A 27999-nucleotide genomic window follows, 5' to 3' on the forward strand; every position below is an offset into this window, starting at 1 on the left:
TTTGCGTTTTGTCAAATTTGCAGTGAAAGTGTTCTTAAAGTGAACAACATGTGCTGGGTCATCACCCAAGACTGCCATAAAATGAAATATATGGCAGAATGCGGATAGAACCATGGAGCAGGAGACATACAGTTCTTCATCAAGGTCTTCAGTCACAAATTAACACGTTATTTTTTTAACGAGCATTATCAGCATGGAAGCATGTCCTCTGGAATGGTGGTTGAAGTATGAAGGCATATGGATGTTAGCATATCTGGCACGTTAATACCTTGCAACGCTGGCTACAAAAGTGCCATGAGAGAGCCTGTTCTCACTTTTAGGTGACGTATATAAGACACGGGCAGCATTATCTCCAGTAAATGTAAACAAACTTGTTTGTCTCAGCGATTGGCTGAACCCAAAGTAGGACTGACTGGACTCTAAAGTTTTACATTGTTTTCTTTTTGAGTGCACTTATGCAACTAAAAAAAATCTACATATGCAAGTTGCACTTTAATGATAAAGAGATTGCACTATAGTACTTTATATTTTACAGTGTAAATATTTGTAATAAAACTATATATAGTCAGCACTGTACACTTTGTATTCTGTGTTGTAATTGTGTCAGCAACCTGCCCAGTTGCCTCGCTGCCAGGATGCAGACATTTCTGTAAGGCACATAAAGGGGCTATTTGGTGTTGAAGCAAATGCGAGGAATGTGCATTTATGAGAGGAATTTCCATCTCTTCAGTAGCTGTCCATCAGGGCCCCAGTGGCCTAATGGATAAGGCATTGGCTTCTGAAGCCAGAGATTGTGGGTTCAAGTCCCATCTGGGGTGAAAATCTACTTTCTTCCTGTATATTGCAAGGAAACGTTGGCCTTTATATTAAACAAGGAAGCTGGGAGATGTTTGAGCACAAAGTCCTGGATCTTGGGAACAATCACCAAGGGATATTAGAAGGCTCAGTCTGGTGACCTAATGGATGCAACCACACCTCCCCATCCCAGGGTAGTCCCATCTGAGAACCAGGATCCATGGAGCAACATTCCCCTCCTGCCCTGACAGGTGGGCTGTGCAGATGATGGTGGAGGGCAGCAGGAGAGGAGGTTGCACTAGTGCTGCCTGGGCTGTATCTGCACCAAAGATAAATGGAGGGGGTCATGCAGCCTGTGCCTGAAACTCCACAAGTGCTATGTTCACTCCCAGAACAAGTCAAATGCTGCACCAAGGATGGTGAATTCCCATGTGAGCACACAGTGCCCCTGTCCACCACACATGCTGCACACACATCAACTGCACCAAAAGAGACACAAACTGCACACTGAGGAGACAGCTGGTTTGTTTCCAGGTTGCTTTTATTTCCAAAGGTACTGAAGTGTGGGGTCTCGTCTATTTCCGTGGGCAGAAACGCAATGGAGGAGAATCTCACATCCCTTAGCTGCCAGGTGACAGTGGCAGGAAGAAAATGCACTGCAATGAAATTTAAAAAAACATAAATAATTTAACAATGAGAAGTAATTAAATAAAAATAATCCAATGGACGCACATGCCGGTGGCTTGTTCCCAGCCCAGAGAGTGAGAAGCAGGGAGTGTGTGAAAGGCGGGTGGTTAAGTCTGAGGAGCATATTCATAGTTTGTATAAGTTAAATTATAGCAGACCGCTACAAAATACTCCATTTGGTAACATCAGTACAGAATATAGAAATCTACAAGCAATACAGCCATACACAGTTAAGACAGGGTGTCCACTTAATACCAGAGTTCCCACAGCCAAATAGCTGGAAGTCCCTTCACAGTCACTGCTAAACAAAACAACCTTGTGCAGAGCCAAGAGCAGCCCTGCTGTGCCATTAGGAAGGCCTGCAGGAGACGCAGCAAATCCATCTAGATTCTGTGCTTCTGCTTAGTAGTTACCAAGTGTGATCAATGAAAGGGTAGGTGGGTAGCTCCCTTTTTTGGACACCCAGCCAGTAGCTATAAAATTCCTCTGAGGCCTTGTCTACACTATGACTTTAGGTCGAATTTAGCAGCGTTACCGCCATTTAACCGAGACCTATGCACACGACAAAGCCCTTTTTTTCAACTTAAAGGGCTCTTTAAATCGATTTCTTTACTCCACCTCCGACGAGGGGATTAGCACTGAAATCAGCCTTGCTGGGTCAAATTTAGGGTAGTGTGGACGCAATTCGATGGTATTGGCCTCCAGGAGCTATCCCAGAGTGCTCCATTGTGACCACTCTGGACAGCGTTTTCAACTCAGATGCACTGTCCAGGTAGACAGGAAAAGGGTCGCAAACTTTTTAATTTCATTTCCTGTTTGGCCAGTGTGGCGTGCTGATCAGCACAGTTGACCATGCAGAGCTCATGCAGAGCTCATCAGCATGATGTGCACATTGCCAGGGCACATTGCCCGGCCTGTACTCTGTGAGAAGTCTATGACCATGTCTATGTCCTCATCACTCTTGTCACCGCACTGCTGTCACCTCCTTGCCTGCTTTCGCTTTTGCAGATTCTGGTTCTGCACTGAGAAAAGGCGTGAAACAATTGTCTGCCATTGCTCTGATGGAGGAGGAGGGCGACTGATGGCATGGCATACAGGAAATTAAAATCAACAAAAGGGGTGGCTTTGCATCAAGGAGAAACACAAACAACTTTGTCACACAGAATGGCCCTCTCAAGGATTGAACTCAAAACCCTGGGTTTAGCAGGCTGTTGATTTCACAAAACAAAACAGGTCAATTTCTTGTTTTGATTCATCTAGTTTTACATCTTAGGCTGGTAGCAAACAGTACAGTACAACTGCTAGCCATTGTCATCTCCTGGTTGCTTGGCAGAAGATGGGAATGACCTGGCTGAGTCACTCCCATGTCTGTCCATGCGCCCCAACTGACCTCAGTGAGATCAGCTAAAAGCAAGAACTATTAACACAGAATTCTGTTCAAAGCCAGAGAAGTCTTTCAGCCTCCTTCCTCTTGCCGGTTTCTCTCCTTCCTTCTGTTCAAAGACAGTTCCCTGTACACTCCTAGTTTGCACAAACCCACCCACTGACCTGTGACTAACAATCTCTCGCTGCTAACTCTTCCAGGAAAACAGGCCAAAGAAAGTGTCTGCAAGCGCTGCACCGCAGCCCCAATACTCTTTTCAGTTCCTTCCCACAGAACTTTCACTCCAGACCAGTCCAGTGCCTTGCTGTTGCTTGTCTAACCACTGCCAGAGGCAGTGGTTTCCCCAGGAATTGAAATTAGGGGGGGTGTTCGAATTTACAGGGGGGGTGTCAGGACCAATGAGATATATAAAAGAGATATGAATAAAGTAAATGTTTTGTTAGGATTATGCAAATTTAACATAAGAATAATGCAAGTTACACCAAAACACATAACAGGTCTAGATTTCTAAAAAAATATAATTTTTTTTTAAAAAGGATTTAATTTAAATTGACTTTTGAAAAGTAAGCCATCATGGTGAAAGAGGAAAGTCCTCTCATGGATCAGTAACTGGTTAAAAGATGGGAAACAAAGGGTAGGTATAAATTATCAGTTTTCAGAATGGAGAGAGATAAATAGTGGTATCCCTGAGTGGTCGGTACTCGGACCAGTGCTGTTCAACATATTCATAAATGATCTGGAAAAATGGGTAAACAGTGAGGTGGCAACATTTGCAGATGATACAAAACTATTCAAGATAGGTAAGTCCCAGGCAGACTGAGAAGAATTACAAAGGGATCTCATAAAACTGGGTGACTGGGCAACAAAAATGGCAGATGAAATTTAATGTTGATAAATGCAAAGTAATGTACATTGGAAAACAATCTCAACTATACATACAAAATGAAGGAGTCTGAATTAGCTGTTAACACTCAAGAAAGATCTTGCAGTCATTGTGGATAGTTCTCTGAAAACATCCTCTCAGTGTGCAGCGGCAGTCAGTGATTCCCAACATTCTGTTTGCTTTTTAAAAAAGAACAGGAGCACTTGTGGCACCTTAGAGACTAAGGCTATGGTTACACTTGCACTTCAAAGCGCTGCCGCTTTGAAGCGCTAAGTGTAGTCAAAGCGCCAGTGCTGGGAGAGAGCTCTGCCAGCGCTGTCCATACTCCACCTCCCTGTGGGGAATAACGTACAGCGCTGGGAGCCGCGCTCCCAGCGCTGGGGCTTTGACCACACTGGCGCCTTGCAGCGCCGCAATTTGCAGTGCTGGAGAGGGTGTGTTTTCACACCCTGCTGCAGCGCTGCAAATTTGCAAGTGTAGCCATGCCCTAACAAATTTATTTGAGCATAAGCTTTCGCGGGCTACAGTCCACTTCATCGGATGTAGCCCACGAAAGCTTATGTTCTTTTTGCAGTACAGACTAACACGGCTGCTACTCTGAAACCTTCGCTTTTTTAAGAAAGGGGAGGCAGTGACCATGAGATGGTCGAGTTCAGGATCCTGACACAAGGAAGAAAGGAGAGCAGTAGAACAGAGACCCTGGACTTCAGAAAAGCAGACTTCAACTCCCTCAGGGAACTGATGGGCAAGGTCCCCTGGGAGAATAACATGATGGGGAAAGGAGTCGAGGAAAGCTGGCTGTATTTTAAAGAAACCTTATTGAGGTTGCAGGAACAAACCATCCCGATGTGTAGGAAGAAAAGTAAATATGGCAGGCGACCAGCTTGGCTTAACAGTGAAATCCTTGCTCGTCTTAAACACAAAAAAACAGCTTACAAGAAGTGGAAGATTGGACAAATAACCAGGGAGGAGTATAAAAGTATTGCTCAGGCATGCAGGAGTGAAATTAGGAAGGCCAAATCACACTTGGGGCTGGTCTACACTAAGGGGAAAAATCGATATAAGATACGCAACTTCAGCTACGTGAATATATAGCTGAAGAAGAGTCTATCTTATATCGATTTTCCCTCACCCTCAGATCGATGGATCGGATCGATGTCGGCGCTCCACCGCCGGCGTTGGAGTTCCGGAATCGATAGAAGCGCGTTCGGGGATCGATATATCGCGTCTAGATGATCTAGATGATCGCTACCCGCCGATACGGCGGGTAGTGTAGACGTAGCCTTGGAGTTGCAGCTAGCCGGAGATGTTAGGAGTAACAAGAAGGGTTTCTTTAGGTATGTTAGCAACAAGAAGAAAGTCAAGGAAAGTGTGGGCTCCTTGCTGAATGAAGGAGGGAACCTAGTGACAGAGGATGTGGAGAAAGCTAGTGTACTCAATGCTTTTTTTGCCTCTGTCCTCACAGACAAGGTCAGCTCCCAGACAGCTGCACTCTGCAGCACGGTATGGGGAGGAGGTGACCAGCTCTCTGTGGAGAAAGAAGTAGTTCGGGACTATTTAGAAAAGCTGGACGAGCACAAGTCCATGGGGCCGGATGCACTGCATCCGAGGGTGATAAAGGAGTTGGCCGATGAGATTGCAGAGCCATTGGCCATTATCTTTGAAAAATCATGACGATTGGGGGAGGTCCCGGATGACTGGAAAAGAGCTAATGTAGTGCCCATCTTTAAAAAAGGGAAGAAGGAAGATCCAGGGAACTACAGGCCAGTCAGTCTCACCTCAGTCCCTGGAAAAATCATGGAACAGGTCCTCAAGGAATCAAATCTGAACCACTTAAAGGAGGGAAAGTGATCAGGAACAGTCAGCATGGATTCACCAAGGGCAAGTCATGCCTGACTAACCTAATTGCCTTCTATGATGAGATAACCGGCTCTGTGGATGAGGGGAAAGCAGTGGATGTGCTATTTCTGGACTTTAGCAAAGCTTTTGATACAGTCCCCCACAATGACTGGGAATTTTCAGCTTAGAAAAGAGACGACTAAGGGGAGATATGCTAAAAGTCTATAAAATCTTGACTGATGTGAAGAAAGTGAATAAAGTAAATGTTTTGTTAGGATAATGGAAATTTAACATAAGGAAAATGCAAGTTACACCAAAACACATAACAGATCTAGATTTCTAAAAAAATATATAATTTAAAACAAAGTATTTAATTTAAATTGACTTTTGAAAAGTAAGCCATCATGGGGTAAGAGGGAAGATCCTCTCATGGATCAGTAACTGGTTAAAAGATGGGAAACAAAGGGTAGGAATAAATTATCAGTTTTCAGAATGGAGAGAGATACAAGGGGTATCCTTGAGGGCTCAGTACTGGGACCCCTCAAGGGGTCCTATTCAACATATTCATCTGGAAAAATGGGTAAACAGTGAGGTGGCAAAATTTACAGATGATACAAAACTATTCAAGATAGTTAAGTCCCAGGCAGACTGCGAAGAGCTACAAAGGGATCCCATGAAACTGGGTGGCTGGGCAACAAAATGGCAAATTAAATTCAATGCTGATAAATGCAAAGTAATGCACATTGGAAAGCAATCTCAGCTATACATACAAAATGATGGCATCTGAATTAGCTGTTAACACTCAAGGAAGAGATCTTGGAGTCATTGTGGATAGTTCTCTGAAAACATCCACTCCACGTGCAGCAACAGTCACAAAAGCAAACAATGTTGGGAATCATTATGAAAGGGATAGATAATAAGACAGAAAATATCATATTGCCTCTATATAAATCTATGGTACGTGCTCACCCTGAATAGTGTGTGCAGATCTGGTCACCCATCCTAAAAATATATATATTGGAATTGGAAAAGGTACAGAGATGGGCAACTAAAATGATGAGGGGTATGAAACAGGAGGAGAGATTAAAGCGACTGGGAATTTTCAGCTTCGAAAAGAGATGACTAATGGGGATATGATAGAGGTCTATAAAATCTTGACTGGTGCGAAGAAAGTGAATAAGGAAATTTTATTTAATCCTTCACATAACACAAGAACTAGCAGTCACCCAATGAAATTAATAGGCAGCAGATTTTAAAAAACCAAAAGGAAGTATTTCTTCACACAATATAAAGTCAACCCAGGGAACTCTTTGCCAGGGGATGCTGTGAAGACCAAAACTATAACAGGATTTTAAAAAGAACTAGATAAATTCCTGGAGAACAGGTCCATCTGTGGCTATTAGCCAGGATGAGAGGGATGCAACACCATGCTCTGAGTGTCCCTAGCCTGTTTGCCAGAAGCTGGGAGTGGGCAACAGGGGATGGATCACTTGATGATTCCCTGTTCTGTTCATTCCCTCTGAAGCACCTGGCCTTGACCACTGTTGTAAGACAGGGCACTGGGCTATATGGACCATGGGTCTGACCCAGTATGACCATTCTTATGTAAAAATTAATTATAATAAAAATGTTTAGTACAGAAACTCCCCAACATAATGACCTCCCAAGATAGCAACAATGTGAGATAACAACCTTGGCAAATACTGCATTTTAAAAATCTTGGCCTACTGGGAAACATATTTATATAAGTTTCCATTCCCAGTCACAAATCTAGCATTCTGGAGCAAAGTGACTAAAATATAGTCCAACAAACAAATGTTTATTTAACGTGCCCCTCACTTTTCCCTCCACTGCACTCCGCTCACTGGTGTTGTCCTCGGTCAGTGGAGACTCAGAGTTCAGAGGTGCTTTCACGTGAGTACACCTTCCAGGTGGGGGACAAAAAGGCAAAGTTTGCTCTGGCAACGGCTGTTCATTGTGCCACTGTTCACTCCACCACTCTGTTGCCAATGGCCCTGCACAGTCACCTTCTGCTGTCACCTACCACTGTGACCTCTGCGATTTGGTCTCTTGAGGTTCCACCAGCTCTCAGTGATTTCAACATTAACAAGTCACCGGGACCAGATGGCATTCACCCAAGAGTTCTGAAAGAACTCAAATGTGAAGTTGCGGAACTATTAACTAAGGTTTGTAACCTGTCCTTTAAATCGGCTTCGGTACCCGATGACTGGAAGTTAGCTAATGTAACGCCAATATTTAAAAAGGGCTCTAGGGGTGATCCCAGCAGTTACAGACCAGTAAGTCTAACGTCGGTAACGGGCAAATTAGTTGAAACAATAGTAAAGAATAAAATTTTCAGACACATAGAAAAACATAAACTCTTGAGCAATAGTCAACATGGTTTCTGTAAAGGGAAATCGTGTCTTACTAATCTATTAGAGTTCTTTGAAGGGTCAACAAACATGTGGACAAGGGGATCCGTGGACATAGTGTACGTAGATTTCCAGAAAGCCTTTGACAAGGTCCCTCACCAAAGGCTCTTACGTAAATTAAGCTGTCATGGTATAAAAGGAAAGGTCCTTTCATGGATTGAGAACTGGTTAAAGGACAGGGAACAAAGGGTAGGAATTAATGGTAAATTCTCAGAATGGAGAGAGGGTAACTAGTGGTGTTCCCAAGGGTCAGTCCTGGGACCAATCCTATTCAATTTATTCATACATGATCTGGAGAAAGGGGTAAACAGTGAGGTGGCAAAGTTTGCAGATGATACTAAACTACTCAAGATAGTTAAGACCAAAGCAGATTGTGAAGAACTTCAAAAAGATCTCACAAAACTAAGTGATTGGGCAACAAAATGGCAAATGAAATTTAATGTGGATAAATGTAAAGTAATGCACATTGGAAAAAATAACCCCAACTATACATACAACATGATGGGGGCTAATTTAGCTACAACGAGTCAGGAAAAGATCTTGGAGTTATCGTGGATAGTTCTCTGAAGATGTCCACGCAGTGTGCAGAGGCGGTCAAAAAGCAAACAGGATGTTAGGAATCATTAAAAAGGGGATAGAGAATAAGACTGAGAATATATTATTGCCCTTATATAAATCCATGGTACGCCCACACCTCGAATACTGTGTACAGATGTCGTCTCCTCACCTCAAAAAAGATATTCTAGCACTAGAAAAGGTTCAGAAAAGAGCAACTAAAATGATTAGGGGTTTAGAGAGGGTCCCATATGAGGAAAGATTAAAGAGGCTAGGACTCTTCAGTTTGGAAAAGAGAAGACTAAGGGGGGACATGATAGAGGTATATAAAATCATGAGTGATGTTGAGAAAGTGGATAAGGAAAAGTTATTTACTTATTCCCATAATACAAGAACTAGGGGTCACCAAATGAAATTAATAGGCAGCAGGTTTAAAACAAATAAAAGGAAGTTCTTCTTCACGCAGCGCACAGTCAACTTGTAGAACTCCTTACCTGAGGAGGTTGTGAAGGCTAGGACTATAACAATGTTTAAAAGGGGACTGGATAAATTCATGGTGGCTAAGTCCATAAATGGCTATTAGCCAGGATGGGTAAGAATGGTGTCCCTAACCTCTGTTCGTCAGAGAATGGAGATGGATGGCAGGAGGAAGATCACTTGATCATTGCCTGTTAGGTTCACTCCCTCTGGGGCACCTGGCATTGGCCACTGTCGGTAGACAGATACTGGGCTAGATGGACCTTTGGTCTGACCCGGTACGGCCTTTCTTATGTTCTTACACTTGGGGAGAATGACTAGCAACCTGGCTACCATGGCAAGAGCTACCTTTGACAACTGATTGTCCCGTTATTACCAGAACATCATTACAGAAAGGAAGTTTGTAATGAAACAGGGCCAGATGTGGATAGCCGGGATAGCCTCCTGCTGTGCTCATTTGGGTTTGTACTGTAGTACGGTGCAGTGTTTCTTTACAAAGGGCAATTGTTTGCTAGTTTCCTTAGTAAGGACTAGGTGAAAATAAGATGAAAAATTCCAGCTCTTTTCCTTGGAGATTGTTTATCTGCTCCTTGCACGTGGCTCTGCGCCGTCAGCCGCGGTGGGCCAGGCTGCGGACGTGACTCAGGCTTGGGCCACATGGCCGCACTTTCCTGACGAGGCATGAAGCAGGCCAAGAGCTTTGCACAGCCTACAGGGAAGTGGGAGGGAGGCGTCTTCAAGCCAGCGTGTCTCGTCCGCTTCTCCCTTGCCGCTTGGGTGGAGGCAGGAGGGGAGCGAAATGTTCCCGGCTGAAAGTTTTTGGGCTCGGCCTTGAGGATTAAGCCTGAGCCTCCGGCACGGCTGCTGGGAGATGGGTTTCTGAACGGCATCCAGCCCGCTCTTCGGGCCACCAGCTGAAAGCACTGAGGCCAAGAGGAAGCAAAATGGGGCCTTTGAGGCTCCCAGCAGGCCTCAGGGAGCAAGGAAGTAGCACAGGCTTACTACTGTCCCTGCAGGGGCTTGAACCACCATCCTTTCCGTTAACAAACATACTGACCCACTGCACCACAGATCAGTAAGGCTGTATTGAGCATACAAGTCAGGAATCAGCTCAGAATATGGTATAGCAGATGTGTGCAGTGATCAGGGATAAAAGTGACTTAAAGGACTTGGCAGTACTCCAGAGTCCAGTGGAGGGGATGGTTCCTCAACCGGAGGAGGTGCGGCCTCTATTGGAAGAGGTGGGGCCTTTAAATTCTGGGGCTTTTAAATTAGGATTTAAAGGGCTTGCGGATTTGGCTGAAGCTAGGAGCCAGGCCCTTTAAATCACCCCTGGAGCTGACCGGGGCTGAGCTGGGCTGCAAATGAACGGGAGGGGACGGACAGAGACAGGGGACGGGACAGAGGACAGGGCTGGGGGGACGCAGGGAAGGGAGTGAAGGATGGAGGGAGCGGGAGGGTGACCAGATCGCAAGCGTGAACTATCAGGCCACGGTGGTGGAGCTGGGGGGGAGACAGACAGACACAGGTGCGCAGCCCCGTTGGGAGCCAGAGGCACACTGGTCCGCCTGGCCGTGTGTTACCAGCGTGCCCTTTCCTATTGGGGTGCGCCCATGCTGTGCCACAGAGCTCCCCTGCCCAGCACCCCCCTACAACTCTTCCACCACAAATGCACAGTGCTGTGCACACACACCTCGCCCAGCACACCCCTGCCCACAGCCCCACCACAGCTGCCCAGCACCCCACACAGAAACCCCCACTCTCTAGTTTCCCAATACACACAGATTTCCCCTCCCTTCCTTCCTCCCTCCCAGTGCCCTTCCCCACAGCCCCACACCATAACTGCACAATGCCCCACACAGACCCGCAGTGCCCTGACACACACAGATCTCCCCCATAGCCCAGCACCCTGTTTTTCACACTTGTTTTTCAAGACCCAAAGGGAGAAATCCTCCCTCCTCCTACTCCATGGGAGGAGGGAAGGGGATTGAGCTTCTCTATGAATAGCTCCAGTGCCTGATTCTGCTTGAACTTACTTTTCCTGAAAGAGGCACCATTTTTCTCAGTTTTACCGTCACCCTGGGGTTCTGAATAACAGCAGTGAAACTGACCAAAGCTGCTAGTGCTTGGCAGCATTGTGAGGCGGAATAGAAGCTCTGGAACTGCCAGTTTGCAGACTCAGGAAGACAGGTCTGCACTGGTTTACATTTGGAAGGTTATCTTCAGATAATGAAAGCTGGGCATGTGCTTTCTTCAGTCCCTGACAATGCATGGCGGAGAATACAATTATTAAAGAAAAACAGTTTTAGCCCCTTTTTGCACAGTTACCTGCACTTATACAGGTTGCAACCTGATATTCCTTGCACAATCTACAAGTTTGGGTGCATCGGTAATGCCCTAATTGTATTACCGTTGCACCGTGATTTTGCTTGGTTCTTTTTAACCAAGGTGAAGTATTCCTAGAAAATAGGTGAAACATTTGGATTTGTAACAGTAATGTAAATACTGTGATAAATTCAGTGCCCTATTCCCATGGTTCCACAATCATAGAAATGGCACTGGAATTGACTTTTATCTTCAGAATTCTTCCCCCCTCCCTCCGCAGATCACCATAAGAACTTCAGGAAGGGCATTTGAAATAACACATAAAAGCAATTCCATGCACAAGTCTAGAGTGTTTTCTGTTTCTCTGGAATTTGGCAGTCTATGGTGCTTAATATGGGCATATATGTTTGATTACTATAGAAATTTTTCAGATCCTGTAAAAAAAAGTCTGTCTTCGCAGAATCCTCTCATCATTGGTACAGAAAGTGAAACAGAAGTGCTGCAGTATTTTAGGGTTTCTGGATTTGTTTTTCTCCAGGAAACAATTTTGGTGCTTTTATTATGCCAGATAATTACAAAAAATGTACTATCTTAAAAATACTGGTGATTGGCAGCAGTAGCACTGGAAACGGAAATGGGTGAGATTTTCAAAAGAGAGTAAGTGATTTAGGAACATAAGTCTCATTAACTTTTAATGGGACTGGCATTTCTAAGTCATGCAGTTTTCAATGTCTCACCCATCATGTAAAATAGGGCTTGAATTTTCTATGATTTAGTTGACCACTGGCATGTACTTTCAGTATTTTCAAAAGCATATAACAAATGGTAAATTAGAACATGCTGTAGCATGGCTAGTGCTGAATTATCAGAGAAGTAGTTTCAAAACTTCCAATTTTTTATGCAGTATGTAGCTATTTATTTGTTCTAAAATCCATACTCTTACTGGCAGACTATTCTCAGACCTTGTAACCTTGTATGACTCTTACATAAACAAAGTTGTAGCTTCTAGTAGAGACTTAACTGATTTGCTCCGCTCTTTGTGTTATAGAGGAAAATCTTGTTCTCAGATGCCGATTCTTGAAATGATGAGGGTTTGTCGATCCCATAAATCACCTTCTTTCAAGGCCGGATCAGATATTCAAACAAGGTTATGAACCTCCTTACTTGTACAGTCATAATTCCAAAACAGGTCGATCAAGAGGAGTTAAGTCCCTGCCCTGTATAATTTATAAACATGAAGCTGAGTAACCTTGGATGACTAAATTAAACTCTAAAATAATAATGAAAAGCTTAGCTTTATTTTAGCAAACTGGTATTACAAGTTTCATGACATAAATGTTAATTATCAATATCTTTGGCACTAGAAAATGGATTTTCTCTGCACAAAGTCCATTTCTTGGCAGAGGATACATTGGGAACTATCAATATAAAAGGATTAATGTGGAGACATGAAGAATAATAAAACATTAAGGATGTTATCTAAATATTTCAAATAGAGAGAAAGAGGTACATGTCTACCTATACTATGAGTTTTAGGATCAGCGGGCTCAGTTGTTTACAGATTCTGAATGATGCTTTGTTTTGATTCTTGTGAAAGCTTCCTTATTTATTTTCGTGGCCCAGGGTTGTCTCCTGGTTTCCCTGTTTATATATTATATAATAAGCATGTTAATCAAGGGTGATCATGTTAGGTTCTTTTCATCCGTGGTTTAAAACAATTAGAGAAACTCTTTCTTTTCCCCCCCTTAGCTTAGTCTGCAGAAAAATTCACAAGATGAAATAAGCTCTGTGTGGGTTTTTCCCATGTAGAGCAGTGAAATTGTCCTATTTGTTTTTCTATTTCATATTTCTGTACATGTTAATTTATTTTTATTCCTAAACCATTCCATAAGTTCCTATGTTTAAATATAATTTGAAAGTCAGAGTCACTCTAGGCAAAAATAGAATTAAATTCTTTATTAGAAGTACATCATTAAGCATAAAGAATGAGGAGTACTTGTGGCACCTTAGAGACTAACAAATTTAATAGCTCTGTAAAGGCAAAAGGGAAAGGGCATGGGTGGAAATGAAAAGTGCAGGCATTTGAAGAGGGATTTCACTGGAGAGAGGATGAGGCTTGGAGATGGTAGCACACATTTAAAAAAAATTTCATATTGCTTGTGTTTCAGGCAAAGATTAGGCATTTATTTACCTTTAAAATACATTTTAACTGGATTTTCAAAACAGTTGCTCTCAGAAACCACTGTGTAACTTAACCCCCTTAATTTAATTGTCTAGTAATTGATAGAATTAGAAACCACAGATATTAAGAAAGATTACACCAGAGGTTATCAAGGTAATTCACTGGACTGCATTTCTGGCATCTTTTGCATGATGCTGAAGAATATTTGGGGCACGGGACCATTGTTTTGTTAGACAGTGCCTAGAACAATGAGGCCCCGAACCCTGAATGGTACAAATCATAATAGAAAGAACTGGGTGGAAATTGCTGAAGGGCCCGATCTTGCTCTAATTGAAGTCAATGGAAAAAATTCCATTGATTTCAATGGTGTAGAATTGAACCCCAAAGGAGGCAGTTGGGGGAGGGATACCGCTGGGATAGGTTTACAGAAGGACAAGTGGCATTTGGGACTTCAGACACCTTGCAGAGCCACAATGAAGTGACATACACAGAAGCAAAGACAGAGGGGTGGTTGGTGAAGCTGTTAACAGCTGGGAGGTCCAGATATGTGAGCCACACTCAACAAAGTGAACATGTACAAGCACCGGGGCCAGAGTTTATTGTTTCCTGGATACTTTAAACAGGATCATTACATGCTGAAATAGATGAGTATTGCTAGAGTTATGAAGGCAAAATTGTCCTGTTAGATTGCACCTGGGGAAATCTGGGTTTTGTTTTATCTGTTGGTTTTATGGTTACTGTATATTTTGTTCCTGTCCTCTTTATAAAGTGCTGCTGATTTTTATATTGTTCCTTATTCATTTGATGCCAGGGCCTTATTATATCCCGCTGTTGTTTTTAGGCTACTCTTGTGGAGTATGAAATATAATTAAAAGGCCACATTTTCAAAGGATCCTCCTCTATTCAGGCGTGTAGAAGTTTTCATGCAAATAGCAGCATGTGCATGTTTCAGGTAACAGCAGATGCATGCACAGGTGATAGATTCAGACTTGCAGTGCTCAGAAAGTGTGCATACAGATATTTGCATGGATTTAAATAGAGGCCACTTTTTGAAAACGTGTCAAAAATATCAGTAAGTTAGGCCACCTTATAACTAGGTTACATTTAAATAGCTACATAAGTGGGATCAGGGAGATCTACTTTGTCCTGAGCTGTTACAATTGAAAAGTGCTGGGTCACTTTAATAATTTCAAACCCCTATAAAGAACCCCTTGTTATGGCAGGAGTCTTGTAGGTGATGTATGTGATGATGAATATGCCAGAAAAATTCCAAGATATCGTGTGTAATTGAGCAAAACCCCAGGTTTAATGGAATTGAAAAGTACTTGTGTCACAGATGTAGGCAATTACTGTTCATAAAGGGGCACCCACAACTTGAAAATCATTTCAATCAGAAAATGCTGCATCTACTATTGTTACAATTAGCCACGGAGGTTGCTGTCACTGAAAGGGATTAATGACAAAATAACATTTTCATCTCTTGTTTTCATTTGTTTGCTGTGTGCATTTGGCAGGTCTCTGTGTAATAGTCCTTGTGTGATGGTGCCTGCCCTTCCCTATGCTACTGAAGAATGTGCTGATCAGTACTGTGGTAGCAGAACTGAAACTGAAAAGGGAGCAGGCAGGACTATGTACAAAGAGAAAAGGGATGTAGACCTGCCCTTTGTACCCTGCAGGACCTGTGGTCACAGGCCCTTCCTAATTTGGGGGGAACCAAGGAATATAAAAAGTAATCTCTTGTAAATTGAACCAATGTTGTCTGACTGCTAGAGTTGGAATCTTCATACTAATTTTTCCTAATGATTGTAAGTTATTTACAGTCACCTGGCTGCCTTTGAGGACTGACAAATCACAGCCAGAAGCCCCCTCGAGGTTTGAAACCTGTTCAGTCTCAGTCATCTGGTGAGAGTTGAATTCTAGGCATGGAAAAAAACGAGCTTAAGGAGGCAGAATTTTATTGTGTACCTGGGATTTTGTCCATTAGATTCACTGGGGACATTGGGGTTTGTCCTTTGTTTCACCTTTTCATCCATCCCTCCCTCCCTCCTTTCTCTTCGTCTCTTGCTTCTTTTATCCTTTCTTCTGTTCCCCTCCCAAAACCAGGAGAGGGTTGTGTGTGTGTGTGTGTGTGTTGCGGGGCAGTGATCCCCACCAGTGACCTGGGCCATCCTTTGGGCTCTCTGGTGAGAACTCTCAGCCTCCCATCCTCAGTTTCTACCCTGATTGGCTGAGTAGGGGGTTATTGCCAGAGAGGAGACTCAGGTCTTGTTGTTCTTTTTTAAGACCAAGTAAATAAGTCATAAGCAGTTGTATGTTTGATGAATTTTGCTGCTTCTCTGCACTAATTGTCTCTGAGCAGTTCATGATTCTCTCTGACATTGCAGTTCTCCTAAAATACCAGCTGAATATTTACTGTGCACTGTTGCTGGTCTGGAGCTCACCTGAGAGCACTTTACTCAGATCATTCAATGTAGGAAATTTAAGATCCGATGCTTAGTTTGAAAATCAGAGCTCTTGGGTCTTATTCCCAACTCTGCCACTGATTATGCGACCTAAGACAAGTTAATTATCCTTTCTCAGCCTTATCTTCTCCCTATTTCAAGTAGGGATAATAATGATCCGCTCCTACCTATCTCACGGTGGGTGGATATAGGGCCAACTCTAGGTTTTTTGCTGTCCCAAGCAAAAAAAAAATTGACTGCCCCCACCCCAGCCCTGGGCTCCTCCCTGAATCTCCCTGCTGCCCCAGTCCTGGGCTCTGCCCCCTCCACCCACACCCCCTGCTGCCCCTGTTCTGGGCCTCCCCCCCCCAACCTGTACCCCCCTGCTGCCAGCCATGGGCTCTCCCCCACACACCCGCACCCCATGCCATCCCAGCCCTGGGCTCTCCCCCACACACACCAGCACCCTCTGCCACCCCAGCCTTGGGATCTTCCCCACACATGCACCCCGTGCTGCCCCAGCTCTGGGCTCCCCCTGCCCACTTGCACCCTCCTTCCACCCCAGCCCTGGGTCACTGGTAACTTGCTCCCAGAGTGGGTCATTCAGCAGGAATTTTGGATGTGCACAGAACACAGACAGGATTGGTTCCCATATGCTTACAGAACTGCAGTAACATGGAACAATTTCCAGCTTGTGTGATTAAAGGATATCTGGATGCATATTATAAGACTGTCCTACAGAAATGAGGAAACGTTGAGGTGCCTTTATTATTCTTATGTTCCATTCTTTGTTTCTATGGGCAATTTGCCAATGCAATATCCCTGTCTTCCTTTTAAACAAATAAAACTATAAAACAACCAAACAAAGGCAATGTCTGTTGAAAATAGCAATTCCAGTCCTAAAAACCACTGGGAAGCATTTCTTGCTCAAGTTTATCCAACTTTTTCTACAGCAAATTACAGTGAATCAGTATATTTGATTTGGGAGAAATGAAGTAACAGCTGCCCAAATTGAGCTTCAGCACTCCTGAATTTTGAGGGTGTTCAAATCTGGAAGGCAGGTGCTAGATTCCCTTTCTGAATATTAGCTAAATCTGGAAAGGAAAAGTCAATTTCTGCTTCGATGGCTCAGAAGTGGAAATCCTCTACGTGCCTGGTACTGTATCTAAAGCTGCCCAGGTCCAGTAGAGCCTCTCCTCCCTTACTCTTAAATTCTAGTGGGATCCACGTACCTCCCTTGCTAGGATTCAGATAAAGAGGGGAACTGTCCATTTAGTCCACCCAATTCCTTCCTTGGGGCTGCAAGGTGAGGTCACACCAGTATCTCTAATCCAGTCTGGGGATGTCTTCTGAAGGGGATATCTAGGGCAAAGCCTTCTACAACTTGGGCACACTCGTTCCCCATTCACAGTGCCACCCCGCTCTAGCAGTGAGCTCTCCATTGACAGCAAGCTGCAGCTTGAGGTTTCAGCTACCGTACTCCCTCCCCCTCCCTTTCCTGTTGATAGCGGCCAAGGGAATGCTGAGAAATGTAGTTTTTTTCCTGCTCCAGAGCTGGCTCTATAGGCAGGAGCTAACCAGGAACTACAGCTCCCAGGGCCCCCTGTTGGTTCTCAGCTCCCAGGCTGGATCCCTGCTGGCTGCCACCCCTGCAAATGGGCTGCTCCAAGCACGTGCTTGCTTTGCTGGTGCCTAGAGTCGCCCCTGCCTCCACCCATCCTGCACCCCCACCCTGTGCCCCAGCCTGGAGCCTGCACCCAGCACCCAAACTCCATTCCAGAGCCCAACCTCTCAACCATCCCACACCCCAAACCCCTGCCCCAACCCAGGGCCTGCACCCCAGACCTCCTCGCCCAACCCAAACTCCCTTGCAGAGCCTGAGGCAGGTGAGGGGCAGAGTTCGTCGGGGGGGGAGGGCTCTGTGCAGTAATATAGTGACTCCTTGGGTCTTTGAATGAGGCTTTATACTTGGGGTGGGGGGGTGAGGAGGCAAGCAGCGAGTCGGTGGATGGAGAGGGGCAAATCTCCCAGATTCAAAATCTGTGACTGTGTCTGTTGGTCCTTCTAGCTGCTTTTCTCTGGGCTGGGAGTTGTTCCCACAGGAAGGTGTTTGCTTCTTATCCCCGAGGCCATCAGTATGTCTGCTCTGTCTTGGCCCACTTGCCAAGCTTGATTGTCCTTGGTTGGGCTGCCAGCCCCTCTCCAAGGATTGCAGCTGTCTGGAGGTACTGCCCTCCACGCCTTCCTCAGTCACACCTCATTCATGCAATAGGGCAGTTGATTACCAAGTGGGGGGGGGGGAGATCTTATTCTACTTCTAGCAAAAAGACACTTTTCTTTTACCTTAATTACACTACCTTAGGGGCCCGCTATAACATATTACCAAGGTTCAATACAAAGTCATATACAAGTTATACAAAAATGCATAATACAGAGATTTATCTACAACTGCATTGATTGACTGCATTGATTGACTGTGCAGTAATATAGTGACCCCTGGTCTTTGAATGAGGCTTCATACTTGCCTCATTAATGCAGAGAAGCAGCAAAATCCAAACATATAAGTGGTTATGACTTATTTACTTGGTCTTAAAAGAGAACAAAAAGGCCTTGAGTCTCCTCCCTGTCATTAACCCCCTGCACTGTACAAAGACTGAATGGCCCATCCCAGTTGTGGATGTACTGCAGAGACTTGATTTGAACCTGCAGTTTATTCCATCACTGCTACAAGCCTGAACCAAGAACTTTGCCAAAGTACAAGTTTAGCCCAGGGCACCATTTACCCTAACACTGATTTTCATATTAACCATCAGATCTTGCATCTGAAGAAGTGGGTATTCACCCACGAAAGCTCATGCTGCAAAACGTCTGTTAGTCTATAAGGTGCCACAAGATTCTTTGTTGCTTTTACAGATCCAGACTAACACGGCTACCCCTCTGATACTTGACATCAGATCTTGAATTTCATACATTGAATGACCTCAATAAAGTGCTCTCAGATGAGCTCCAGACCAACAAGTATGCACAGTAATTATTCAGCCAGTGTTTTAGGAGAACTGCAATGTTAGAGAGAATCATGAACTGCTCAGAGACAATTAATGCAGAGAAGCAGCAAAATCCATCAAACATATAAGTGGTTATGACTTATTTACTTGGACTTAAAAGAGAACAAAAAGGCCTTGAGTCTCCTCCCTGTCATTAACCCCCTGCTCAGACAATCAGGATATAGACTGAGGATGGGAGGCTGAGGGGTCTCACCAGAGAGCTCAAAGGATGGCCCAGGTCACTGGCGAGGATCACTGCCCCAGCACTACTGCAGCTCCACAGTTTGGGGTGGACCTCCCACAGTGAGAGCTGCCGAGCACTCCCCCGCAACACACACAAACACACACACACACACACACACACACACACACACCCTCTCCTGGTGTTAGGAGGGGAACAGGAGAAAGGACAAAAGAAGCAAGAGAGGAAGAGAAAGGAGGGATGGATGGAGGAAAAGGTGAAACAAAAAGGACAAACCCTAATGTCCTCAGTGATTCTAAGGGACAAGATCCCAGGTTTGGAATAAAATTCTGCCTCCTTAAGATCATGTTTTCCATGAATTCAACTGTCACCAGATGGATCAGACTGAACAGTTTCAAACTTCGAGGAGGCTCTTACCCTCTAGACAGGGTCGGCTGTTATCAAGTAAAATCACTAAAAGGGAAGGAGAAAACTCGAAAGAGGTTCCTCCTGGCGCTCAGGTACGGGAACCCCAATATTCCCCCAGTCCTCAAAGAGAGACCTGGAGAAGGAGACTTGCTGAAGCAAAGCCACAGGGTCTCTGAGGTTTCCCTGGCCCCTCGCCCCTGTCCTGCCTGGCTGATGTCAGCATCTCTCTGTGAGGTCACCACCTCCCCACCACCTTTGACCAATAGTCTGAGGTCCTGCAAAAGGCCTTTGTGATGTCACTGCCACACCCCTCCCTTGCTGTGCTAATGCCCTGCCCCTGGCCAGGCACTTTGGAGGTTTGAGCTACTCCCTGTGCATCACCCCACTCAAGGAGCATTCGTTCTAGGAAGCAAGCCGGCTAGACAGGAAAACATCAGACGCTGCTCCCAATGCTACATTCAGTTCTAAAGAAATTAGTCGACTTTATTGCCAGAAGAGACCATTAGAGCATCTAATCTGACACCTGCATATCACAGGCCTCCTGTATGACACACTAGCTACTTTCGGGTAAACACATTCAAGAAAGGCCTCTAGTCTTCATGAAATGACGTCACGAGACGGAGAATCCACCACTTTCCTTGGTAGCTTGTTCCTGTGGTGAATCATCCTCGCTGTTGAATATTTGTGCCTTAATTGTAATATGAATTTGTCTCTTTTCACCTTCCAGCCATTGGGGTTTTTTATGTCTTTCTCTGCTACATTAAAGAGCCCTTTAATAGTCAATCTTTTCTCTCCAGTAAGGCACTTCAACATTTCAGTTAAGTCACCTTTCAATCTTCTTTGGATAAGCGAAACAGATTGAGCTCTTTCAATAGCTCACTAGAAGGCATTTTTCTCCAGCCCTCAGAATATTTGGTGACTCTTTTATGCCTCAACTCCAGTTTCACACCAACTTTTCCAAATGAGGACACCAAAACTGGAGGCAGTATTCCAGTATCAGTCTCACTGATACCATGTCACCTCCTGTGACCTTCTTGACATAATCTGTAACTGTATAGATCACCGTTGCGACCACTGTTCTATATTTGCAGCCAATATTGCATAAAGGTGGTCACATAAAGGGTCTAGGGAGAGGTTATGATTGGCTGATTATAATTATGCTATCTCTAGATATGTATCATTTTTGTAGTTGACATTATGAATATTGGCTCTATGCTGCCTGTATTTCCAACTTGTGCTATGCTTCTGGGGAACACCCCAGCCAGACAAATTGGTGTCAGTTCTGCCTTGCCAGCTTGATGGCCCATTAAGGACCATCAGCTACACAACTGACCCATTGAGAGAAGGCAGATATGCCTTGTGGCTCAGCAAGGTGTGCAGGGACCTGCCTATGGACAGAAATCTAAGGTTTTTCGATGTCACGTGCTGGATAGAGTGTCCTTGGGACAAAGAAAGTAAAGACCACATGGCAAGAGACTATAAAAGACTGATGCCTCATCTCCATCTTGTCTTCAGTCCTGCTTCCTACCTCTGGAGGGACTTTGCTACAAACTGAAGCTCTGTACAAAGGACTGAATGGCCCATCCCAGTTGTGGATGTACTCCAGAGACTTGATTTGAACCTGCAGTTTATTCCATCACTGCTACAAGCCTGAACCAAGAACTTTGCCAAAATACAAGTTTTGCCCAGGACACTATTTCCCCTAACGCTGGTCCTTGGTAACATTTCTTGATGAGGGAGGCAGGGGGAGGGGCGAGAGACGAGGCGTTTTCTCTCTGTTTCTTTCCTCTCCGTTTTCTGCTCCTTCCTTCAATTTCAGAAACCTCCCTTGTTTTTCAGACTGTGCAGTGACACCCTCCCCACCCCAGGACTATGGAGCCTTTGGAGCAGAAAGATCCTAGGAGCTAAGCATGAATCCAGGGGTGAGTAGTTGGCAGGAAGGAGTCCTAGCAACTCTTCTGGGAGTGCAGGGGAGGAATGACTCCCCCTTCTCTACATTCTCCCCATGGGGCTCTGAGGAGCAGGGAGGGTTGTGTGATAAATTCCATCCAATATTCCCCTTTGATCCAAGCCGAGAGACATCTCAGCTCTGCATGATCCCCTTGGCAGCACCAAACAAGGGATGTTTTCCATTGCCCAGGAGACTCAGCCAGGGACTGATGTGCTGGAGATATGTTGGGAAAAGGGACTGTCTGAATTGCCAAAGCAGGAAGCCAACAATCTACAGCAAAATCATTAACCACAAACACACTCTAACCATGCTCCAGCCAGAATGGAAATGGGCAGGAATTCTTGCTGTTCAGCCATGGCCACACATCCAGAGCTGCACAGCAGTGAGGGTGCTGGGCAAGCTGGTCTGAGCGAACACTTGGAAAAGATCCTCCCGTTAGAACAGAACCAGAGTGTAGAAAGTTCCCTGTGTTAAGTGCTTGAGGCTGAGGCCTTAGGAAGCTGGCCTACGATACCATAGGGATCTTTCTGTGGAGGTTTGATTCTTGCCAGCTAGGGGAAGCTGGTGTGTGGTGTCTTTGTGGCTGCACTTTCAGTGATGCAGGTTTCTCTATCCCATTGTTCCAGGGTCATCCTACTAGATTGCCAGCTGCTTTTCAGCTGCAGTGTGGAGACTGTTTGTGTGTGGGGCGAGACAGTGTGTGTGTGTTGGGGAAGAGTGAGTGTGTTGAGGTAGGTAGGAGCAGATCATTATTATCCCTACTTGAAAGAGGGAGACGCTCAGGCTGAAAAAGGAGAATTGACAATTAATGCAGAGAAGCAGCACAATCCATGAAACATATAACTGGTTATGACTTATTTACTTGGTCTTAAAAGAGAACAAAAAGGCCTTGAGTCTCCCCCCTGTCATTAACGCCCTGCTCAGCCAATCAGGGTAGAGACTGAGGATGGGAGGCTGAGGGGTCTCACCAGAGAGCTCAAAGGGTGGCCCAGGTCACTGGTGGGGATCACTGCCCCAGCACTACTGCAGCTCCACAGTTTTGGGCGAGCGATTTCACCAGGACATTGCAACATCTTTCACAATCCACATGAGTAGAGACTGTTCATTGATTCATCGAAGACAAAGTCTTAAAGATGTTTTACTGCATAATGGCAATGGTTTGCCATGAATTCCACTTGGTGATGCAGTCCATAGGAAGGAAACCTAGGACAACATGAAACAACAACATGAAACCTCTCTGAGGCTCTTATCTGCTCCACAGGGACGTCTGTCTTCTCATTCAATTAGCAGTGGGAAAGGGGATGCAATGTCTGCCCCCAGCCAGACCACCAACCCCATCAGACACCCTCCCCCGCTGGTGCACCAGGGTCTCCCCCAGACCGACAACAGCTATGAATTAAAACCCCACAGTGTTTGTTGGGGCTACTGGAGATGCTGAAATCTCACTCTTGTCTCTCTCCTCCTGCCTCCACCTCCAAGCCAGGCACTGGGCAGTTCAGTGGGAAGGGATGAACTGATGACAGTGGAGGAAAAATCAACAACCAAAAGTGAAGCCAAAAGCGCAAGCCGGGCAGGCAAGGCAAATCGCAGGCTTCTGCCATAGACTAGTCCTCCCCGCTCTTCCAATAACCCACCCAAACCACGACACCACAGACCCCACGTTCCTGGTGTAGCTCCACCTTCCAGTGGGGAAGTGGGGAACCAATTACTAACACACACAGCATATTCCTGAGGCGCAGTGCTGGGAGCTGGGGGGATCTGGCGGGCACCTCACTGTGGGATTCACGAGTGGCTCCGGGAGCATCCATGCAATCAAGCCGCTCCACATGCCGTTGTGCCGAGGGATAACAGCGCCTGGAGGGGTTGCTGCTGGTCACTAGCAGGGCATTGTGGGAGACAGCCCAGGCTGGAGAGGGTTCGGGGGCACAGCGGATCCCATCACAGCGTGTCCCCCCAGCACCCACAGGGAATATCGTGCCCCTAGGAGGAGCGTTTGGGCTTTGCTGTGATGTGTCACTTTCCAGCCTGTGCTCTGTCTCTTCTCCTGTGCACACCCATGTCAATCAGGCATTGCTCAGCTGGGTTCTGCAGAGACCGGACTGGCTACACCCCGTGACGGGACTGAGGGGGGGCAGTGCTGAGCGTCACAGGACCTGGTTTCAGCAGCGAGAAAATCCAGGAACAACCGAATTGTTGTTTCACCCACGAAAGCTCATGCTGCAAAAACGTCTGTTAGTCTATAAGGTGCCACAGGATTCTTTGCTGCTTTTACAGGAACAACCCAGTGATCCACTAAGCGGAGTTAGGGGCCTGAACTCCTGTACGATGCACGGGCGACACAGGCACCTTACAACACAACTCACAGCCACCAGCTCCCAGGCAGGGAGCCAGCCAAGCCCGCCCAGGAGACACTGACAACGGGAGGTGTCCTAGCCCTGCCCTCTCTCACAGATAGGTCCTGTGCTCCCAGCACTCACCTGCCATGTGGGAGAGCCAGGTTCAATTCCTCTGTCCAGCTGCAGAGAGTAGCTCAGGGACGTGAGTACCAAGCTCAGGGCAGACTGTTACACACCAGGGCACCCCCATGGGGACTGGGAGCTTCCACCCCTGAGAGCGAACTCCCAGGCACACGAACAGCCTGAGCAGGAGTCACAGACAGTCCCCTTGGGCACTCGGGGCTATCCTGCCACCTAGGCAAGTCTGCCTTTGGGCTAGATCTGTGCCTCAGGGAGGCCTGAGGCCACAGGCATGAGCTGGGGCTGCCAGCATCACCCCCGCCCCCCGCCACTATCCACAAGGGAGAAAGGATTTGAACCAGGGTCCCCCATGTTTCAGGTCAGTGCACGAAGCAGTGTGCCGTGGTGGGGCTCTGTCCAGCTCTCCCTTTGAAGGGGGTTCATTGGGGCTAACTAATGAGCGCGAGTGGGGCAGGGGGATCAGCTCCCCGGTGTGTCCTAATTCCTGCCTCTCAGCTGGGTGCCTGAACTACTGGACACTGTCATCCAAATACCATTGCTAGAAATAAACAATGAAAAGGTGCAGAACTCCAGGAGCTCAGGACAGGGAGACTAACTCAGGCAATCAGAGCAGCAGATAAGACAAATCTTGAGCTACTCTGAGGCTCCAAGCAGACATGTTACCGAGACGGAAACTGGCCAGGAATTCTTTGAAACGGCGTAAACACGTCTAAAAGTATCAGTTTGCTTTATGATGAGGGGATGGGGGGAGGGAGGTTTAAACTATTTCCTGAATCACATCTCCTTGGCAGCTCAGTCACCATTTCAGCTAGAGCAGAGCGGTGGAGCCTGGGCACTGGGCCACTCGGGGCCTTTAACACCACAGCCCTGGGGAGGGGGGGCTGAGATGGACCATCCTGCGAGGAACACGAGTCCTTCTACCATCCACCACACCCTGGTTTGGAACTGCTGCTGCCGGCTCACCCCATCTGTGGGGACTTCTATCCCCTCTGCCTCCCTCTAGCTGGGGGTTTTCCCTTCTGCACCTACCTGGCAGGGCAGCCCCCGTCTGAACCCCTGATCCTCTCCCAGTTTTGTCCCTCTGCCCATCCCACCCCTCCGATTCCCCCCTTCAGGGGGATTTTCCGGCCTTTGATTGCAGGGAGCAGATTCTGATGGTGCGTGAGGGCAGCAGCTTGCAGCTGTTACTGAGCATGTGAGAAGAGCATTAGAAGAGAAGAACGGCCAGACTGGGTCACACCAAAGCTCCATCTAGCCCAGTGTCCTGTCGGCCGATAGCGGCAGGTGCCAGGTGCCCCAGAGGGAATGAACAGACAGGAATCATCCAGGGAGCCATTCCCTGTCGCCCAATTCCCACCTTCTGACAGACAGAGGTTAGGGGCACCATCCCTGCCCACCCTGGCCCATAGCCACTGATGGACCTGTCCTCCACAGAAACACAGAATCCTAGACAATGAGGGTTGGAAGAGACCCCAGGAGGTCATCCAGCCTAAGCCCCTGCTGAAAGCAGGACCACGAATCTCTCTAGTTTCCTTTTCATCACAGGACCCTGCTCAGGAACAGTGAAGTTGCAAGATCTAACAGGAAACAGCTTCAGAAAGAAGGGCAGCTCCTCTTCCTCCTCCCCTCCCGTGGGGACGAGCAGCCCCCCAACAGCCTCTCTGCCCCGGCCTCCTTCAACCCATTGCCCCCTTCAGCCTCCCCCAACTTCCCCATTGCTCCTTTAGCCTCCCCAACTTCCCCATCACCCTCTTCAGCCTCCCACAACTGCCCCAATTGCCCCCTTTAGCCCCCAAATGTCCTGTTCCCCATCTCCCCTTCAGCCTCCTCCAAACTGTTCCCTTCCCCATCGCCCCAGTCACCTCCAGCCTCCCGTTGCCCTCTTCAGCCTCCCCAACTTCCCCATCAGCCTCTTCAGCCTCCCACAACTGCCCCAATTGCCCCCTTTAGCGCCCCAAATGTCCTGTTCCCCATCTCCCCCTTCAGCCTCCTCCAAACTGTTCCCTTTCCCCCATCGCCCCAGTCACCTCCAGCCTCCTGTTGCCCTCCTCAGCCTCCCCCAACTCCCCTCCCCCACTGCCCCGGCTCCACCGCTGTCAGGTTCCCTTCCCCACAACCATCTGCTTCCTCACCATGGGGAACAGGAGCAGAAAATGCTTTTGAAAAAACCTTCTGCAAAGCAAAAAGTAAAACAAGCCAAGCAACCACTTCCCTGGCTTTGTGCTGGGTGCCCAGCTGTGGGCTTGTGTGTGTGTGTGTGTGTGCGGGGGGAGGTGGGGCTGTTCTGAGCACACTCCGGTCAGGGAAGGGGCAGAGTTGGCCAAAGGGGCAAGTTGAATCTTTAGCAGAGAATTCCTTTCTCCATTGTGTTAGCTAAGCGTTGCTGTTAAATGTCAGCCGACAAATGCAGCATTTGAAACAATCCGACTCTAAATCCCCCACCCTCTCAGTTGCTGTAGTTCTCACATCCTCTGCTCTTGTGATGTCACCACATGACATAGTGTCTTATTCCCATAGTGTCCTGTAGGTTAGACAGGAATAAGGTTATGAGGTAAAAACTGAAGCATAACTATATCCCTTCCTCCTTTTGACTTCGGAAAAATAAATCCTGTCGCCTCCCTCAGTCCCAACCCAGCCCCACCGGTGCTGCTGCGGCTTGGAGACAGGTACCCTCTCATCTGGCCCTGAGCTGCTGTGGGGAGAGAGGGCTGGAGGGGGCAGTTCTTTCTCCCTGGGCCAACCTGCTCCCCAATCTCCTCATTCCCAGCCCCACCCCAGAGCCCTCACCCCCTGCGCCCCTACCCTCTGCTCCAATGCTGAGACCCTCATCGCTAGCCCCACTCCAGAGTCTGCACCCCCAGCCGGAGCCCTCACATCACAGCGCCCCAACCCCCCCCCCCGAACCTCTCCCACACTCCAAACCTTTCAGCCTCACCCCTGCCACACACCATCCATGTGCAGAATGAATTTTGTAAGGAGCGCAATATGCAGGTGATGTGTCACACCTCACCTCCATATTTGTGCCCAAAACAAAATTCATTCCACACATGGACATAACAAATTAGAGGAAACACTGCTCCTGACTTTCAGCCTCTCTCTCACATCTTGAATTTCACACATTGAGTGATCAGAATAAAGTGCCCTCAAGTGAGCTAGAGACCAACAGTGGTTCATAGTAATTATTCAGCAAGTATTTTAGAAGACCTAGGACATTATTGAAAATCATGACCTGCCAAGAGACAATTAATGGAGAGAAGCAGCCAGATTAATTCCATACATTGGATTGGTTGTGACTTATTTGCCTGATTTGAAAAGAGACCAAACTGACCTGAGTCTCCTTGGTGTCGATAGCCCCCTGCTCAGCCAATCAGCACTGAGACTCTGAGGGGCAGGAGGCTGAGGGGTCTCACCAGATGTCCCAAAGGACGGCCCAGGACACCATCAGAGGGGACCACTCTCAGACCCAGACCCAACTCTTGGTGAGGACCTCCCGCAATGAGACCAATACCCCTCCCCTGCCCGCACTCCAGACCCGTCCCTCCTAGGTAGAGGAGGAAGCTGGAAAAGGGAAAAAGAAGCAAGAGAAGAGGAGAAAGGAAGGAGGAAAGAGGAAAAGATAAACCAAAAAGGATACACCCCAATGTCCCCAGGGATTCCAATCATCAAAACCTAGGGAGGAAATCAAATTCTGCCACCTGAAGCCAGCGCTGTCTGGGCCTAGAATGCTGCCTGCGCCAGGTGGACCAGACGGAACAGGTTCCAAAGCTCTCTGAGCCTCTTACCTTCTCAAAGGGAAGTTTGTTTTCGGCACAATCAGTGGTAGGAAAGGAGAAAACTCCACAGAGGTTCCTCCTCATGCTCACAACTCTGAATCCTAATACTCTCTCAGCCCTCGAGGAGAGACCTCGCGAAGGTGA

At 46.8% G+C, this 27999-nt stretch overlaps 1 long non-coding RNA gene and 1 other non-coding gene across 2 annotated transcripts; one reads left to right on the forward strand and one right to left on the reverse strand.

Annotated features, from left to right (window-relative positions):
• Positions 1 to 745: 745 nt before the first annotated feature.
• TRNAQ-CUG lies at positions 746 to 818 on the forward strand. The gene has a single exon. It is a non-coding gene; the product is annotated as a tRNA-Gln (tRNA).
• A 485-nt stretch (positions 819 to 1303) lies between these two features.
• LOC120384939 lies at positions 1304 to 27901 on the reverse strand. Its single transcript, XR_005589181.1, has 2 exons — positions 27865 to 27901; positions 1304 to 1451 (listed from the first exon to the last, which is right to left on the reverse strand). It is a non-coding gene; the product is annotated as an uncharacterized LOC120384939 (long non-coding RNA).
• Positions 27902 to 27999: the final 98 nt, after the last annotated feature.

The sequence above is a fragment of the Mauremys reevesii genome, linkage group 17 (assembly GCF_016161935.1).
Source record: "Mauremys reevesii isolate NIE-2019 linkage group 17, ASM1616193v1, whole genome shotgun sequence".
Lineage (NCBI taxonomy): Eukaryota > Metazoa > Chordata > Testudines > Geoemydidae > Mauremys > Mauremys reevesii.